Below are 16,554 nucleotides of genomic sequence, written 5' to 3' on the forward strand. Positions count from 1 at the left end.
CTAGTGGTACAACGGATCACATAAATCAGGGTTCGGATCAGTCACGGATTTTGACTCACGTATCGGATCCTTTTTTAGATCAGCAAAAAAAAAAAGAAAAATAGAACTTTGTCTACATTTATTTTTAAAACGCTTTTGCCCTTAAAATTTTTTTTAAAAAATCAACTAATGTCTAAAATGGCCAATTAGGGTTTAAGAGCACAACTTTTAATGCAATATCAACAACTTTCATTTTGCTCTACCACTAGTGATGTTATAACAATGAGATGTGGGTGTGTGTTTTTCTCCGTGTGCCTACTGCATTAGCTTGTGTGTGCCAAGTTTCCATTTTGCCATTTTCGCTCCATAAGCCCCAATGACCCCCATCAGCACCATGCATTGGCCATTTACATAAAATGATGCTCCCGGCGTTGATAGGCGATTAGAAAGCCAACTTTTACGTGGAAATCTGGAGGGTTAAGGGGATAATGAAAGAAACAGAAAATGAAATACAGGCAGTCCTCGAATTACGATGTATGCGACCTACGACGTTTCGACTTTACGACGCTTGTGACTCTTCCGTCATTTTGTCTTTAGCGCCATAGTGACTATGTTTATATGCAGTCAATATTCGGGTTAAGGTCAAAATTAAGATTACTGAAACATTCTGAATATCCCGTTTACATCAATGAGCGGACAGTTGCATTTAAATAAGCCACTGTGACGGCGACGCACGGCATCGTGACTGAAATGGATTTCATTTCCTCATGTTACTTTCAACTGTCAATAAAACACTTGATATTCATGTCACTCACCACATGAATGAATCAGCCTGTTTCCTCCTAGCTCCAAATGTGTGCTTTTTTGCTGTGTCTCTGAGTTTGTTTACCTCTGCATGGGTATTTGCCGTGGTTGCACGCCAGTCACCGCGCATCCGCATACAAGCACTTCCTGTACTACAAAGACCAGCATTTCTTGCGGTTGTGCATGCGCAAAGTCAAGAGATTTTCGTTTTTTTTCATACCAAGCATTTTGATGTAAATTTAAACTTTAACGGTGAAATCCAACATACGCCGAAAGTCAAGTCATATCTTCAATGTAGGAACGGAACTCGTTCGTAAATTGAGGACTGCCTGTACAATATTGGTCTCTTGGTTATGCCTTTTTTGTATAAATGTATTTGTCATGGAATAAAATTGTCATGGGAAAAATGTTGACCCTTTAGTAGACAAAGTCAGGACAAGCACTTTGAGAAAAATGTGAGATACAATTTAAAGAGGTAGTTTGCAACTGTTATTTTTTAGAGAATCCATCACGCCCAAATGTTACCACCCAGTAGCTCAGTTTACATCTTGGGTATAAAAATCAGGTGATAATAAGAAGTAATATAAATAGTAATTTAGCAAAGCTGAATCTATGGAGCCACGCTCCGGAACACACACAGTGACTAGGAAGGAATAATTAAAACCAAAACGCCAGCATTAACTTAAAACCTCAATCCTCTAAGGCAGGGCTCAAACTCATTTTTGTCACGGACCACTTTGTAGTTACAGCCAAATAAATGTTTAAGTGTCTCTTATTATTACATATACAAAACAAATTAATGGATGACTATTTCTGAAATCAAGGCTAATAGTGTATAGCTCAAGTTACTAAAAAAAGGGTAACAAAAACAATATTTCAAATTCTCAAAGGTATTATTTATTACACATGAGAATTTCAAATCTGGGTACACATTTGAGCAAGGATTATGGAAATTGACATACATGATTTGCTTTAGCGGACCAGATAAAAGGATGTAACGGGTCAGATCTGGTCCCCGGGCCTTGAGTTTGCTCTATACTAAATCTGAAAGAGGCGCACTAATGGAAAAATAAAAAATAAATTAAGGCCAATTTGGCAAATAAAAAGTATTACCGTATTTTCCGGACTATAAACTGTGACTTCCTAGATTTTGAGCCATGCGTCTTATAGTCCGGTGCGGCTATTCTGTGGATTTTTCTTCCACCGCTCGGGGCGCTCTAGCCGGAATGACAGTACATTTCAAAACAATACATTTCCCATTAACTGGATGTGACTGCAGGTGGAGGAGTTCAACAGGCGAGGGCGCCATAGACTAGGTTATTGCATTAAGTGCTGTAATGCTGTAATGTTTTCCTAGAGGTCCGTGAAGTGCACATGAATGTGATTGGCAGATGTTATGTCTGTTCTGTTGTTTCGATGTGAAATGATATTGTTGATTTAGCACGTCGTGTGTTAGGTTGGCTGACTTTATTAACATAAAACAAGACAGGTGCATATGTAGAATGTAGTAGAACAATAGATGGTGGAGTCTGGTGTACATTAGCTGACAAACTGGAGTGGCAGTGAAATGAAGATAAGTACTGTTTATGTTCTCTTGGTTCTCTTCTGTTTTAATCAGCAACGTTGCTGCAGTGTTAAAAAGCACTGTTAGGAAAGAATCTGCTCTGGTACATATATGTACATTTACAGTTCATAATCGTTCTGTAAATGCAGTTAATATAAAAAGTTATCAACATAGATAGGTGCAGCTTATATAAAGGTGCGTCTTATTTAAGTTTTTCCCCAAAAGCTTCTAAAAATAGAGTGGGTGCGGCTTATATGGCGGTGCGGCTTATATCCCGGGAAAATTCGGTAACTAACTAATCTCTAAAAAAAATAAAACAAGTACAGCCAAGCGTGTGACTATAAAACTTGTGGAACTAATACAAATAACTACTAAAAGTAGTGTAAAAAATGCAGAACAAAAATAAACTATACATTGCCTGCTATCAATAAAGGCATTCTTATCTTATCTTATCAAACCACATATGGCTAAGTCACAGAGAATCTACAAAAACAACAGTAAGGGGATCGGACAGCACAGTACACAGCTCTTAGCTCACACATCTAACCCACTTGAGATCTCAGCAAATATGTAAATAAATACATCCATACATATATACATATGTGTATATGCTGTATTTAGCCGCTCAGTTGCACAAATTGAGTGCAACAGATGAAGACCAGGATATGTCTTTCACATTCCCCGGTGATGATTCTTCAGAGACAAAAGTTGGCAGCAGTATTGAAAAACAAAGCACAACAATGCGAGCAAGTTTGTCACTTGTTTATTCATTCTGATCAGACAGTTTTTGTAGGTACGAGCACTTCAATGAACAAGCAGTCAAACGGTGAAAAACAAAGCCTAATTGTTGACACGAATCAAAATTAAACTGCATGCTTACACTGCAATTCTTGATATGAGTGAAACTGCAAGGCGGAAAATTCAAAGGAGCAATGTTGTAATTGAAGACTGTCTAATCACAGTTTGGGATAGATGCAATTGAGTGAATCATTTTAAGAATATGCGAGCTTTATTTTAAGCGCCTGACTGGGTGGTTTTGTGTTCTCTGAAAATCCATGTGTTTGTCCTTGGCCTCATTTGTGGCTTTGTTAAAGTAAATAATAAATGAACAACTACGATGTGAGAAAAGTGGAATTGCTCTATTATACTTTGTATTTAATTATAGCAGAGGTGTCTAAACTATGGCATAGGGGCTACTTTTCATATACGTGAGAACACAAAGGCAGATGTGATGTTTTAAAACTATTTTAGAGATATAGAGAGATTACATGCTTTGTAAATTGAAGTAAACAGTCGCTGAGTAAGATGTGCACATTTAAAATATAACAGGGGCTGTTTCATAAAGCAGTTTTACTGAAAACTCAGTCCGCTAACACTGAAATGAGGGAAACTCCAACATGTATGTTTCAAAAAGGGAAGTAACTCAAACCAGATAAAGAGGGATAACTCGACGGTTACAGAGAGAGCGATAACTTAAGCTCTCAGTCAGTTACCGCAGTAACAGACTCTCTGACCCTAACCTGCACTGAAAAAAATGGAATTTACTCAACCATTTTACTCAACCAACCAATCGAGATAGAATTTTTAAGCAGCCTCTCCATCTACTTTAAAAGTGTATCTGGATACAGATGATTTTATTTTGTGCAACCACTTGACAAAATAAAATCAAGTAAGTGATGCACAACATTTTTTTCAGTGTGGTCGGGGCCAGATTCATCTCAATGAACCTTGAGTTTCTCTCTGTACTGAAAAAAAAATGGCGGTTGAATTTAATCAATTTTCTTTCTTCACGTGGTTGCACAAAATAAAATCATTGAGTTGAGTAATTGGATTCAAATCAGCTGTTCTGGAACCAGATGTTCAACTCAGACATCGGGATTAGACTCAGAGTTTGATGAACCTGCTTTGTGAAATAGACCCCAGGAAGTTTTGACATCTTGGGTTTAGTTCCCCTTCGAGTTTTCTGTTTTTCCAGCTTGCAAACCCTTACAGGGGCTTCAATGACTGGATCCATCCATCCATCCATTATCTATACCGCTAATCCTCACAAGGGTCGCGGGCGTGCTGGAGCCTATCCCAGCAGTCTTCGGGCAGTAGGCGGGGGACACCCTGAATCGGTTGCCAGCCAATCGCAGGGTACACAGAGACAAACATCCGCACTCACAATCACACCGAGGGGCAATTTAGAGTGTCCAATCAACTTACCATGCTTGTTTTTGGAATGTGGGAGGAAACCGGAGTACCCGGAGAAAACCCACGCAGGCACGGGGAGAACATGCAAACTCCCCACAGGGAGGCCGGCGCCGGGATCGAACCCACGACCTCTGAACTGTGAGGCAGACGTGCTAACCATCAATGACTGGATATTATGTGAAAAATTATTTTATACTTTGTACTTTTTTTTTAACTGAAATACTATTTGGTTAGTTTTGTTTAAAATTTAAAACACGTCTTGTGTCTGTTGAGCTTCCAAATGTTTGTTTTTGTTTTTTGTTTTGTCAGTACCGCCCGCTTATGTTTAGGGCAGTGACATTCTCAGTTATCTCAATAGGTGGATATTCTGTTTCTTACTGGCAACATTCATAATCCCTCGCTCCTCACTGCTTCGACGACGACTCGGAATTTGTTCTCACGCCACCATATTAAGGAGCGTCTCAGTAGGGGTGGGCGGATAGATCCAAATATCGATGTTATCAATGCTAAGCAAGTTTTTGGATCGGATCGATATTATTGTCCTGGGATCGATACTTCGCTCAAAGCGCCGCTTCTCCCCCCTCTCTCTTTCGCCCAGCGCTTCCTACTACTCTCTGAGTCTCTGCCTGAGTCAGTGACTCAGGCACATTTCTGGCCCTCCCTGGCAGAGAGGGCGATGGGAGAGTGAGAGAGCGGCCGGAACCTAAAGCGATATAGAGCCAAACAAGAAGCAGAGCGCGGTGTGGACTTTTTTTTACAACAGAAAAGGACAGTGCCAAGTGTGATTTGTGTAATAAAGTGCTCCGCTACTGTGGTAACACCATGAATTTACACAAACATATGAAAAAAGCTCACCCTACAGAGAGCAACGAGCTGCAAGCGAAGTTGAGGGGCGGAGGAGGAGGGGGGAGCTCCCCGAGCCAGAACACCCCCGCGGACACAGAGACAACGTACTCTGGCAGAGGCTTTTCAGCCAAAAAAAATCAACAATAGTTGTTGTAGTAGAAATATTTTGTTTTTTATAGTGTTAAAGGTTTTTACATTGTATTTTCTACTCTATTTGCACTTTCTGACTTTATTTTCAAAATATTGTGCAATGGAAGGTTGTCACCTTGACATTGTTATATTTGTATTTTCGTTACATTGCCGCTTTTTTTGGTTTGACTCTCTTGACTTTTGTTCTGAAACAATTGTTGTAGTAGAAATATTTTATTTTTTTAGGCTGTCAACCAAAATGACAAAAATGGCATAAAAACACATGGATTCTAATATGGGTCACTTTTGACCCACTTATTGAAGAGTGTAGGGTCCAGTCACTCGTGCATCTAAGGGTTAAAGTTTGCATTGTAGTTATTTAGTAAAAAATAAAACATATATATATATATATATATATATATATATATATATCATAACATTTCCAAGCAGAAAGTATCGGTATTGTATCAGTATCGGCCGATACTACCCTGTATTTACTTGGTATCAGATTTACTTGGTATCGGATCGATACCAAAATTCCCAGTATCGCCCACCCCTACGTCTCAGTTCTTTTAAAATGCGCTTCAAGGAGTGAGGTGTACACACGGAGAAGGTTCCACTCATAAAATTGCGGAACCTCTGATGTTTCCTTGATAGAAGTCTTTTAGCACCACAAGCAAGCTGGACTCTAAGTGGAGCAAGACTGCACAAAATGAAACAGTAAATCCTTCATTTTTGTAAGTTTGTGATTATTTTAATTTAAACAAATATTTTGCCGTGCCTGTGATTTACTTGGGCAATATTTAATTCTGAAATGACTTAATTTCACTAGTTCATGGTTATTTTGCAACGAAAGACTGTGACTTGGATGTTCGCACAGGCATTAGCATCATAAAGCAAATAATCTTCCCTTTAGGAAGTTTTGATGACTGAAAATGTTTTACATTGTATTTATTTTTTAAAAGTTGTTCAATTAATTTGTATCAGTCCAAATAATGACAACATTATCGTATAAATCTATAATTTTCTGTGTGTGGTAGTTTGAGATTGAAGTCTTTTCACTTTATTCATTGCACGATATACAGCAACATATGACCTTGACAAGTCATTAGAAATGTACAAGTGAGGAGTGTGAGCATCATTGACGGGTTGAGTCTGGGGAAGTCCACTCATGATCAGCTCTGCTGTGACAGAAACATGCACACAGTCGTGTAGAGTGACAATGTCAAGCATGTTTACTTAATTCAATTTAATCCCACTAGAAACAGAAAGAATAAAGTGGCCATGTTGTGATGATAGTAATTCCGACACAGAGAAGATTAAGTTGTGACCCGTCAATGACGTGACGTCATCTTTAATTGATTTTGCCATGCAATGACAACATCAGCGAGCGAACGTCTCATTTCTCCAACCATTTAACCTTGCTCCTTGCTCTTTGGTTGGATACCTTGACGCCTGGATGTGATCTCTAGTGGGAGGGCCTAACATGTAAAGACAGGAGCGAAGATCTTGGGCAGTGGAGGTTGCAATTAAAAAACGAGATGAGCCATTGTCACATCTGCCATCCATGACCTGGCCCTGTGTCACCCAATCAGCTCTGAGCCTTCTGTTGCATTGTACCAAATGGTCTCTATGTATAATTGACCCGACTATAGTTTCCAGTTTAATTTCTGTCTTGATTGGATCATTGCAATCATTGTCATTGTCAATTGCATTTTCTCTTTCTTTTCTGAGGGTTATGTAGCAAAATGAAAGAGTTTTCTTATTGAATTATAGCCCTACCTTTCTCCCTCCACAACCCAAATCAATTTCTACTCAGATCTGAAGCTGAATTTTAAGACAGCCAGTGGTGGCTTTGGGTCATTCCGTCACTATCTCAGGCCATCCCAACCTGTCCGTCCTCGTCAGTGACAGCCAATCGGCGTCAAGAACGTACTTACTTCGTCACATGCACAAGCAGACACGAGTATTAAAAAACTGTGTTGTATGCCTTTGTTTATGCCACAGACCACAATGACTTTGTCCCTCGTTTTTTTTTTTTTTTCCAGTCACCACATTGTGTGTGTGCATGTTGGGCCTGAAATAATGACATAATAATAACTGACGGACTGATGTGCCACCCATTGAGAAAAGCATTTATCTGTTTTGTATGTAACCACTCACCACCTGACTAGAACTTGTTTTGGACTACCTTCAGCAAAATAAATCACCTTTTAAATCCGTAGTGAACAACAAAGAGGCACAGCGGTTACGAGTGTCACCCTGTCACCTGGGGACCATTTGTCAAATATGAACAATAGACTGAATGAGAGCATGAGAGCTACTGATAGAAAAAAATACTCAGCATGACACAAAGACCACCATCCCCACAGTCAGGTATGCAGGTGAAAACAGTGTGCTTTCGGGCTTTTTTCTGCCAAGGTTGCAGTGCAAATTCACCGCTTTAAGGAACCAATGAATAGAGCCACGCATTGTAACATCTTGGATGAAAAACTCTTTTCCTCCGCTATGAGAATCAAGAGGTGTAATCAGATACTTGCTTTCCAAATACAAGAAATTTAGAATGTAATTGATTGAAAAACTAAACAACTGGTAAGTGCAATAAAAGCAAGTCATTATGCATGATACTGCATCTGCTACTCAAAACTGGCATAAACAGTTCAGGTTCTGGCATCATCTCAGAGGAGAGATGGATTGGAAGTATGATGCAGAAATGATTCCGAATCCTCGTAATTACCTGCGTGGGTTTTTAAGGATGCATGAAGACTGGCAGTCATGCAAACACAATCATTCTGTTGTGTGCGACGATTATTGCAAACAAATCGGAAGCTGATGGATCAAGTTCAAACTAATTTGAAAGTAATATACTGGAGCTTCGACACCGAGCTAGAATGAGAATGTTTCAGCTGTACTGTATCTGCACAATGCTAATTATGAGGTCAAACACCCACTTTAAAGTGGAAGGAAGCCTGCGGTTGAAATTCAGTAGATATTAAGCTAATGTTTTAATAGATATAATTAAAAGACCCTCAAGAATCAGTAAACATGAAGAGTAGCTCGGCTTTTGATAATCTACAGATGAAACCGTATGCGCACAATGTAAAGATGTAACAGCAGTACACACTTCACCTCTGCGTAAAACTTGAAACATTTCCTCTTTTTTATTGAACTTCTCTGCTTTCACCTCTTGAATATTCAAGCACACAAATCAATCTAGATCCAAGCTAAAATGAAGTAGTTGGGATGAAACAGTTGATAAAAACATTTTCCTTAAAACAGCAGAGCCTCTGTTGTTGTCACACAAAACGTTTGACGATGAACACGAGATTTTAACATTTTGTATGTGTTTGTGCGCACGTGTGTTGGTGAGTCAGTGAGTCATAGTGCGAGTGAGAGACAAATGGCTTATACTCGTGATGGGAAAGGAAAAAAGTGTGAAGATGATCTGAATAATAAAGGGAAAATCTCAATGTTATATTTTTAGGTGAAGCACGTCACTTCGGAAGTAGCATAATCTCCCACTGCACATTTGATATCATGTACCAGTTGTTAGCACATGTATGACAGTTAAGAATGTTAAAAAGCTGGAAGCATTAAGTCTTTATGCAAGAAAGCTCACTCTAGTCTTCTTCCCTTTCAATTTCTCCATAAGATAAACGTCTGTCATTTGTCTTTCAAATTGTATTATACAAGGATTAACTTTAAACACTTCATAGGTGATAATGTTGAAATGTTATTTACCTGTTGTAATATAAAAAGTAATATGGAGACAGAATGGATTCAGTCATGGGGGGTGGGGGTGTTAGGGGGGGGTACAATAGCCTTTCAGCCTTATTTTGTAATTATTACTCAAGTAATGTCTTGCAAATTAGGGAAGGATAATTTTGTTGTGCACTTTGCAATCACCTCTATTTTATTGTCTATGTATTTAAACGTAATAACTGATGCCGAATTTCATATCCACAGTAGATCAAAAATATGTTTTTAGCCCTCAGTTCTTTGGCAGTTATCCAACATTTGTACTGCACATCTACTGGACCGGTGTGGTACAATACTTATCACACAGTTTGTCACAAAACTACGACTAACTCCACTGTACATGATTACACAAGCTGCTGCTCAGTACTTAGAGAGGAAAGAAGCCTTAGTGGATATTTGTGCTCCACATAGTGCTTTTTTGTCGTGTTTTACTTGAATTTGAAGGTAGGCGAAATCCAGCGTTGTATTCATCAATTTAGATGAAAAAAATGTGTTCTGCATCAGTGTGTGTAATTACATAATCTATTACCCTGAAAGCACATAATCAGTTACATCGATCAACATCAGACAGGTCTTAGCGGATAATGATAATGGTTGTTGGAATTGCTCATATTGTTTCCACTGTGAAGCCACACCTACACTATTTGTGGGTGCTTTCATAATTAATATTTTTTTCCCTCTGAATGCAAGTAATGTTCCATCCATCCATCCATTATCGATACCGCTTATCCTCACAAGGGTCGCGGGGCGTGCTGGAGCCTACCCCAGCTGTCTTCGGGCAGTAGGCGGGGGACACCCTGAATTGGTTGCCAGCCAATCGCAGGGCACACAGAGACAAACATCCGCACTCACAATCACACCTAGGGGCAATTTAAAGTGTCCAATCAACCTACCATGCATGTTTTTGGAATGTGGGAGGAAACCGGAGTACCCGGAGAAAACCCACGCAGGCACGGGGAGCTCACGGGGAGAACATGCAAACTCCACACAGGGAGGCCGGAGCCGAGATCGAACCCACAACCTCTGAACTGTGAGGCGGACGTGCTAACCAGTCGACCACCGTGGAGCCCGCCAGTAATGTCCATGATGGGAAACTATGAATTAAAATGAACAATACATTATAATACATGGTAAAGAATATGAAAAGCAAAATCATTCCATTTTCTTTGTAGAGTGGTTGTTGCTTTTTCAGCCTGTAGAATGTTAAGGATGCAGATTGTGACACTTACCAAGTTAGGAGTTTTGTTGCCTGTATACAGAGCAGATGGCCACAAATCCATTCATCCAATGTCTTAATAAAGTTACAGCTGTAAGCAGACCAAGGCAATCTACCACCATATGGGCTTTCCTACTTCCTTTGAAAACCATGCACCACTCAGTTTGATGCTTGTGTGACACTGTCAAGTAAAACTACCGTTATGTACTGTAGCAAATACAACTTCCAATGCAAGGCAGTTTAACACATTTACTGACAGTGGACATCACATCATAAAACTGAGATTAACAAGGTTACATCAATTAAGACAGCTCAATATTTTTATTTAACAACAGAGGTTCCATTAACTACGGTTTGCATTAAGTGTGGGCGATAAGGGCAAAAAAATTCATTCTTGATAATTTTTCAAAAAACTCGATAATGATAATTTGATAATATTCTACAAAATAATATCTTAAATCTGCACTTGCTTCACAGAACAATTATGGATGGACAGCATTTGTGAACAATAGCTCTTGTTTGTATGATAAATTGCTTCATACAGCTTCTGCAAAACATAACAATATTCTGGCAATATTTAACAATGAAGAACTGAAAATTATGTCATGACTTACATTGATTTTTAGGAACATTTATGCCATTTAAATCTCTCCTTTTATTCCATAACGATACGACATATGACATTTTGAGCTGCAGTATTTACTGATGCACCACTGCCAACTAACTGCAAGAGCAATCAGAATGAGAAAAAGGTGTTTACTACAGCAATCGGAATGGAAGTTGGATAACAAAACTGCAATTTACTGAAAAGTGCATTTTCCCACTCATTCATCACTGTGATATGTAGACTTGAGACTTTATTGATGTTTGGGTGTATCCTGGTGTCACACTAAGAAGACGTCGTAGTTTGTGCAACATGCCTCGGGAATACAGGCTAGTTATGAATGATGCTGACTACAAGCGTGCAGTCTGAATGTTAACCGAACATCCAGGCTATCACATTTGACTTGCTCGCTAAAGTATTGTGTACATGTGTGCGTGTTTGTTGGCTCAACTCGGCGACTGTTTTCTGAGTGTGTGTTTACTAAGCTTTTGTTTAGTGTGCTTGGGAGGTCGCCAAGGTTTCCTCATAATCCATATGGCTCGTGGTGCAACAGAATTGCTCTTCACGGTGACCGTTTTGGCACATCTAACAATGTTATTCCCACCGTCATTAGTCTTGTCAACTCCAAACTATTTACAGATTACGGATGACGTGGACTCGCTCCTTGCTATGATTCCCCGCTGGAACCTCCTCCATATTTGTAACATAGCTTGGCTGCAGTGCGAACAGAGTCACGTGACTGGGTCCCGCCCGCTGATTCGGCGAATGATTATCACTTCCTCCTCCTCTGTCGTCAATGCACACTGATTTGCCGAATGAGGATTTCAGCATTTCCTCATACGTATTCCTCTGCTTGTTCATTATCATACCATCCACAGTCATGGTTTCATGAAATAAAATGTACACACTTACAGACCTTGCACACACACTCCTAATACAATCAGAAACAAATCTTAGTCAAAAGCAACATTTGGCATTATGAAGCATTAAGAGATTTTTGTGTCATTGTATTTTTTTTACATGATTTGAAGCAATGGCAAACAGAATGGTATTATCTAGTAAATCAGGCTCAGCAAAACATTGCTTTTTCCTTAGACTTGTTCTTGCTTGATTCTAAGTGTTATGTGCACTGTTCTGGATATGTGTGAATTTTATTTTATGAAACTTGACTGTGGATTGTATGATAAAGAATGACACACAGGCATGGCAAATGCTGTCCCACCTGACTGAAAGATTTCTGGCTATGACCCTGGCTCCAGCTCACCAAAGTGGTATAGTAAATGGATGGATGGAAAGCACAAATGTAAATACTGTATGTACTACTCTAGACTGTAGCTGTGTTTATTAAATTCGGTTGCAGCAAGTACATTGGATGGAATGGAATAGAATATAAGGTCAAACAGCTACTGGTATCAAATTGTTGATTAAACTGCACGCTATGTGATAGTGGCATGTCAATTGAGAAGAGAACCTTGTGGAGAGCATGATTATGAAGTCATTACTCATAATAGGACACCTTTATCATTCTTTTTCACATGATCTGAGCCTGAGTCAGGTCAGATTATGAATAAGCAATAACTGCATACATGATTATTACAACATCATATTCTTGACAATCTACTTTGCAGTTTAAATGCTCCGTGTTGTTAATTAAATTGTTAAATGTTATTTTGGGAAACTGGATGGGAGTCAGCACTTTGGACAAAGTGGTGTACCATGCAACCATCTTACTTTGTAGTTGAAATATGTTTTCATTTAGTGATAGGGTGAATAGTCTGTTCATCACAACTAAACCCAGACAGTCACCAGGGAGTTGGGAATTTCTAAATTGACACAAATAAAGTGCAATGAATACTAATCAGCGAGGACAGCAAGTGTGTTGACATTTCTAATTAATATCAATTAAATCACTTAAGGGGTGTGTTAACTGAGTAGGAACAGCCATGCATCAACAAACTAAATTGCTTCAAGTAAACTAGCAACAGCAATACATGCACATAATCTGCATACGCTCGCATTTCTGGGTGCGCAAAGACCTACGTTTGGGAATTCATTAAAATATTGCAGCAAAGAGCATGGTGCAAAACTTATCAAAAGCTTGAGTCTGTATTGGTGCTTCACACATACACCAGTGGTCTCCAACCTTTTTTCCGCCATGTCCAGGTTATGCCACAGACCGCTGGAGTGTGCGTGCTTCACAGCTCTAAGAGCTCATTTACCTGGCGGTTTAGTAGAAGCACCTGTGGCTGAAGCCAAACTGTGGCAATTTTTACTTTCTGGATCTGGATTTGATGCCTCTGCTTCTTTTCCATAGCATGATGATTAATGTGTACAATGGGTGCCCATATTTCATTGAGCGGTGAATGCTTGTGAATGCTGCGCACAAATGTGTCAACTTATATTGGGACCATGCATGGTCAGGTGTTATCTCGCCACTGGAGAATAAAAAAGAACATTGGCGACATGTCTTACGACTGTTTGTAAATGCTTACGGTTGTTTTGCAAATACTTGCCTCTGTTAGCGAAGCAAAGTTAGACCATGTTCAAAATTTTCGTGCGACAAGAAAAAGTGTTAGCAAAAAGTAAAACTGTGAACATATTTGCAACCTTTTACAAACCCTGGCGAAGCCCCAAATCTGCTACGTTTGCAAGCAGTTGTCACTTAGTGAGAAACGGGCTACGGGCTAAACGGTTACCCAAGTGGATAAAGGAGAGCCTCATCAAATAAACTGCAGGGATTCCACTGATGTGATACAGTTTGGCTAATTTAAGACATGCTCAAGCTATTATTCTAAAGTGCAATTGTTATTTATTTTTTTTTCATATTTGCATGTTACACTAGCCATTAGCTGAACATGGTAATGCTAATATACTGCTGTACAATGTGTAACATTTGTGATTGTTAGCTGCATAGTGACCTACCTATTAGTTTAGCCAATATGCTAATGCTAACGTGCTAAACTCTTAACTCTTTCAAATGATCAAGTGTTAGGTTAAATGTTAAGTTTAATGCTATTATAACTAATAGCTTAGCAATTAGCTTCACATAGTAATGCTAATATTAAATTAGTAATTGCTAAGTCAATGCTTGTGGCCTGCAAATGTGATGAGCTGCCATGCTAGCCTAACTTTAAACTATATTAGCTTAGCTTAGGGCGGCACGGTAGTCGACAGGTTAGCACGTCCGCCTCACAGTTCAGAGGTCGTGGGTTCGATCCCGGCTCCGGCCTCCCTGTGTGGAGTTTGCATGTTCTCCCCATGCCTGCGTGGGTTTTCTCCGGGTACTCCGGTTTCCTCCCACATTCCAGAAACATGCATGGTAAATTGATTGGAGACTCTAAATTGCCCCTAGGTGTGAGTATGGATGTTTATTTGTCTGTGTGTGCCCTACGATTGGCTGGCAACCAATTCAGGGTGTCCCCGCCTAATGCCCAAAGACAGCTGGGATAGGCTCCAGCACGCCCGTGACCCTTGTGAGGATAAGCGGTATGGATAATGGATGGATGGATAGCTTAGCTTAGGCTTCTACCTTGTGGTTATTTTGTTTGGTGGAATATTTAGGAACTATTTGTAATCATCTAAGTTTGTTTCATGTATCAATGACAATATCATTTCTTTCACGGATTTCAACCTGATTGTGCAATCTCAATTCAAATAAACTATACAGAAGAAGGTGCTGTCGGAGTTCCACCTACATTCCTGCTGCTGTTGGCAGTTTTCGAGTTAAGGCAAAAAAATGAAATAAAAATTTCAAATTACTCGACACACATGACCAAGGTTGGTTGATTTAAGTAGCAACAGTATCTTTATTTCTGCAGGAGTTGCCTCACAGGGTCCATGGATGGCACTACTCAGTCAAAGCTCCTCCTGTAAGATCTTCAGGCTGTTTGTGTTTAGAAACCCATAATTTATAACCCTTCTTAAAATCAAAAGGGCATTTTCTTTGCATAAAGTGGCTTTCAGCAGCTATTCCCAATAGTGGTTGACATTTTGCTTTATTGTATCATAGAAAATTTTCACTAAGTCAGGAGCACCTTGATAACTTTGTACCTAATTTAAAGTTATTTCATTCTTAATGACAAATTACCAAATGGAAAGTGTGAATATACACCCCCTGTTGGCATAATGTAAAACAAAGACAGAGCTAATTGAAACTCAACACAAAGATGTCAGCATTTCATCAGCGATCTAGCATTCACGGACCATTTCTCTCTCTGGTATAACCTTGTGAAGGAGTTAACCCTTTGATCATGGTCCCTCACCTGAGAAGCCTTTCAGCACATCAGGATGACTGAATTGAATATGGCCTTGGGCAAATGAATCATTAATTTTGAATGGACATCAATCCAAAATGGGAAAATGCAATAGCTTTTTCTAATTAAAATTCATTTTCTAACCAGCAGAAGAAGTTATAGCTCTTGAAAAAGTTAACACAGACACAGCCCTATAGATTCCCTTGCAGATAGCAAATCTGATGGGGAAATATATGTATGTATGCATTTATATTTATGGCCTGGAAGTAGGTCCAGTGTTATATTTAGTACAGTTATTTGGTTGTTGGCTGGCTGTGTATACCAATACAGTATGTTGCATTCCATTGTCCAGCAATGTTGTATTTTTACTATTTTACAATGCTGAAAAAATAGAGAAAACTCAAATCACACGTGCAAGATTAGAACTAAAGAAATTGTCCTGTTGAAAATCTTTATTTAAATTGTCAGATTCCGAAACGATTTTCAAGAAAAGCAAAAAAAAGTACTGACAAAGGATGTACCATTGTACTGAATGGTGGATTCGTTTTTGCAAAACTGTTGGTAACGGTTGAGATACGATGGTTTCATACGTTCATTGCCAAGAGCTTCACAACTCACTGAGGCCTGGGCTCTTCCTCTCTCTTGCTTCAAATAAATTCACATTTGATGTAGTTCAAATATTTCATATTTCCCTCACTGTTTTTTGCTTTTTGCTGCTGGAAGCGGGTTCTCAACATCACAGTCGGACTGGATTCAAATTCATACTCAAAATTGAAGTGGAAAAATGAGATTATTGAATGATCCAATTTAGGTGAATTTCCTAACGACATCTCAGCCTTTTCCCTCTTCTTCAAATTGATGGCCTGTCTCCTGATATCTCACCCATTTTGAGACAGTACTGGTAGATGTAGCAAATTGTCTGGAGCACTTACAAATTTGCCATCCTGGAGGAGCTCCACTACCTGAGTAACTTCTTAGCGTTGTAGATACAGTAATGCTACCAGCAGTGGCGAGGGATCAAGAAAAATGAAAAACGAACCAGACAGGGGATGTCTTGCCTCCATTTGCCTCTTATTTCCACCATTGACACAGCTGATAAAATGAATTCCCAAATGTTATTCTTAAATTGACAGGTTGATATGTGTAATAAGCTTCGAGTTACACTGTGATGAGATTGTGTTCCCTTTGTTGTTTGAGGAGTGTATAG

At 39.2% G+C, this 16,554-nt stretch overlaps 1 protein-coding gene across 1 annotated transcript in view; it reads right to left on the reverse strand.

The window, feature by feature from the left end:
- cdh13 (cadherin 13, H-cadherin (heart)) overlaps window positions 1-16,554 on the reverse strand; it is a 311,068-nt gene that overhangs the window by 233,126 nt on the left and 61,388 nt on the right. The gene's annotated exons all lie outside the window — the stretch shown is intronic.

Source organism: Filicampus tigris, chromosome 4 (assembly GCF_054856515.1).
Source record: "Filicampus tigris isolate MCC_2025a chromosome 4, RoL_Ftig_1.0, whole genome shotgun sequence".
NCBI lineage: Eukaryota > Metazoa > Chordata > Actinopteri > Syngnathiformes > Syngnathidae > Filicampus > Filicampus tigris.